Source organism: Patagioenas fasciata, chromosome 2, assembly GCF_037038585.1.
Source record: "Patagioenas fasciata isolate bPatFas1 chromosome 2, bPatFas1.hap1, whole genome shotgun sequence".
Lineage (NCBI taxonomy): Eukaryota > Metazoa > Chordata > Aves > Columbiformes > Columbidae > Patagioenas > Patagioenas fasciata.
The window spans coordinates 88,376,340-88,380,131 of record NC_092521.1 but is presented as its reverse complement, the minus strand read 5'-3'; the positions used below and the strand labels follow the sequence as shown (position 1 = coordinate 88,380,131).

General features: G+C 44.3%; 1 long non-coding RNA gene across 1 annotated transcript; it reads left to right on the top strand.

Moving 5' to 3' along the window:
• The first annotated feature begins 253 nt into the window (after window positions 1-253).
• On the top strand, window positions 254-2,020 carry LOC139827402 (uncharacterized). The gene is made up of 2 exons (XR_011737936.1): window positions 254-558; window positions 1,302-2,020. It is a non-coding gene; the product is annotated as an uncharacterized lncRNA (long non-coding RNA).
• The last annotated feature ends 1,772 nt before the right edge of the window (window positions 2,021-3,792 follow it).

Genomic DNA, 3,792 nt, shown 5'->3' with positions numbered 1-3,792 from the left:
TTCAAACATGACAAACTCTGGGCTGTTAAGGACTCTTGATTCCATGCCAGTACCACTGAAATGCAGTGTTAGCAAATGCAATATATTGAATGCCTCTGTTGTAAATAGTTCAATTTTTTCTGAGTAACTAACTAGGCAATAAGAACCCTGTCACTCCTGTGTTGACAAAGTATCTTAGTTACTGAGTAACTATAGAGATGTTTCCCTTATGCTTGACGTAATTATCAAAATGCCTTTCATTAGCTGGTGAAAATGTCAAGTCTCGAAGAGTAATTCCTAGAATGTAGTATGCTGTTTGTAGGGGCATACAAATCAAGAGTGGCACAGGCCAGCTATGCACACGCAGCTGAAAGATTTTTGATTTATTTCTTCTTGCCAGCAGCCACTTAGAAGCAAACTGGAGCATCCGAGGCTGCTCTCCAAATCAAGGTTGAAATTTGTGCTGCCCTGAGCACACAGAGAGAAGAGACAACTGCAGATGCCTTCGTTGGCCACAGCTACAGCATGAGTCACAAATTGTTTCTCTTAAAGCTGCAGCTCCTGGAGTCCCATGGTCAGGTAAGGACTTAAACTCCATGTTTGCTTGTTCAGGAAGGGGGTTGAAATTGAAAGTATGTGCAAAGTTTGTCTTAAGAGCTTCAAACCCATAATGACACTGGTTTTAGTACCTGCCTGATCCATAGGCATATCTTTCTGCAGAGTTCCTGGCCTGTGCTGCTTTAATACTTCGAGGTGGTTCATCAGATTTTGCCCTGCTGCAGTTCACTCTCCATGGATCTTGACTCCCTGGAGCCTCTCATGGACACCCCAAAGCTTGATGTGGCCTGTGGCCTGGAGAGCATGGGCTAGTGCTCTGCAGTGGGTGATACTTCCCTCTGGGCACTCACAATGCATGCTCTGCATGGGTGTTTATTCTCCTACAAACAGCGTGTAATGTGCAGAATTTCAGCCTGAGCTGTGTTCAGTAAAGAATGCAGGCTGGAAGGGACCCCACCGGGCTATTTAGTGTCTTACTGTTTGGGGGTATTATACATACCATACAAAAATATCACTTCTAGTATAATGTAAATAATAATATATAAACTTCACCCACATTGTTCCAACAGATGTTTTGTCTTCGAAGATGTGTAGTGATGGAGACTCCACCACCTCCATTGCTGTCATCTGTCCCCTGCCTTGCTGCCTTTACCAGCTATAAATGTTTCCCTAAGCAGAAACGTCCTTGCTGCACCACAGGCAGAGAGTAATTCCTTTCTGCTTTGCAGCCCCAGATGTTGAAATACTCTTCTTTCCTTCTTTAGGCAGAACAACTGCAGTGCATTTGACCTTTCCTCATCGCTGATGTTCTCCTGGCCCCCCACACCGTGTCTGACTGGGGTGTGCTCCTTTTCAGGGTGCCAGACCCCAAAACTGACTGCCTGAACTCCAGCTGCAGCTCTGTCCCTGCAGGCAGAGGAAAAGGGCTTCTGCCCACACCTAGCAAGCTAAATCCATATTCTTGTTTGTACATCCCAGCGTGGTGTGTGCCTTTGTCTCAGAAACACTGTGCTCCCAGGCTCCTGCCCAGCCATCTGCCAGCCAGGCTACTGTCCAGCTGGGCTTGCCATCCTTCCTGCCTGACAGCACTGTCTCATAAGAAACTGTCCCTGCTCCAAATTGCACACTCAGTTTCTCCCTGTCCCCTGACACGAGGCTGGCATGCAGACCAGTGTGGTGTCCCTGCTGCCCTCGGTGACACCAGTGGCAAAGCCAAGCGGTGCCAGCTCTGTCACCAGCTGCCCTGTTGTTCCTGGTACCTCTTGCCATCTCACCCGCTGCTGTTCAGCCTCTTGTGATAGTTTTCTCACAAGCTTTGTGTCACCCTCTTGTAAATCTCTCTTTTGAGCTTATGTAGTATGAGAATGACATCAGAGACACTGTCAAAAGTACTTGAAAGCCAAGATACATGGAATTTACTGCCTCTCTCCTTCCTGTGAGGCTGGTGACTGGCTGGAAAATGAAATAAATTTGCTTTTGCTGATTTAGTGTTTGTTCATTCTATCATCAAATGACTTTGTCTATTTGATCATTTGTTCCAGTATTTTCCTGGGATTTGAAATAAGGTTAGCCAGTCTTCAACTTCCCAGCTTCTCATTTCCCCCCAGTTTTAAAGGCAGCCACCCTATTTGTCCTTCTTGACTGTCACAGTTTGATTCATCCTCCATCAAGTCTTCCGGACAACTAACTACTCATGGCCCAGAGGTGTCATTAACCAGGTCTTTCCATATCTGAGGTTGAAGTGTAGCTGCCAATTTGTGAATAATTAACTTCTGCATGAACTCTTTCCCCTCTCCCTTCCTTGTTACAAGCACCTATCTTACCCCTCTGCTGCTACTGGTATTTTCATTATCCACCCACATGCAACTGGTGTTTTGGAGAAGTAGAAACTAAAAGGCACTAAAACCGTCTCCTAAGGAAAGGAGAGCAATGAAAGCTTTCTTATTTCAGTGAGTAGAGGTCTGCACCTACAGAACAATACCTGATGTCCCTTGCTAATTCCATCTCAGTTTACACCTTGGCCCTTTCTTGCCCTTGCATGCTGGGGCAACACTCTGTACGTGCTGCCTGTCAGCTCACCAAGCCTCCTCTTCCCAGCACTTCCCTCTCTTGTTGGAGATGGAAGATGACAACTAGTAAAGAAAAAAAAGGTGGAGCTTTTAGAGAGCAAATAAATGAATCATGCCCTGGGACCTGTCACCATAAATAAAATAAAGCAATAAATCAGTGGGTTTCACAGAAACAGCACAACCCAGGCTTTGCTCACAGAGCCAGAACCACAGATACACGAATCCACACAGATGAGGCCATCCCAGGCGTGCAATGTCCATCCCAGCTCGCAGGACCGACTAGGCTGATTTTTCACAGTGCTCTTTGCATTGGTTGACAAAAAAAAATACCCCAAGCAACTACATTTTGATAATAATGAAGAAAAATGTTTCTTTGCTGACAGAGCCACAGCTACACATTCCCAGGTGTGCTGTAAGCAGTTCTGCTCAGGAGACCCACTCTTGATTAAACTGAACCCTGATTTCTGAAATACTGGAGCAAGGGCTATTGGGGAGCTTCATCTGATATAACTGTGGGTTCTTTTTTATTGTAGTTATTTTTTATTCCCTTATTTTGACAAGGCCAGAGAGCTCCTTGGCTCAGCAATCTCTGTTTTCAGTGGTACGAGGAGAACTGTGCATTGACTGACCTTACTGGGGTCCCTGACACATAAAAACCCTCCTGCCCTCTGGAATCCTACCTGCACCCCCTATGCTTCCTCCTTCATGAATATTTATGGAAGCAAAACTAGATATACTCTGAATTAGTACAGAATTTAAAAATTTTGTAATGAGCAATTTCACAGAAAATGAAATTCCTCTGCAATTCTTCCATATATTTTTATCATTAAAATTCATGCATGCACAATTCCCAGGGTGAAATTTGAATATTTTTGGGGGGTGATGAATGTGATTCTCCACACTATTTCATCCCTAGATGTTGCTGGTTTCCTCCCTATTGTAAAGAGGTTATATTGTCCTGCCACTCAATTTATATTTTCCTTTGCTCACATACCACTTTCCTCTTTCCAGGGCTGCCTCTGTTTTACCTCCCTTTTTTGTACCTATTCTTATTATTAATTATTATTATTGTTATTATTCCTCACTTCTAAGATAACTGTTTTGTTGCAAGACACTGTCTTCCTCAAAACGCATCAATAATAGAGAAAAACGAAGAAGCCAGTTGATGCCATGGTAGCTGAAAGGA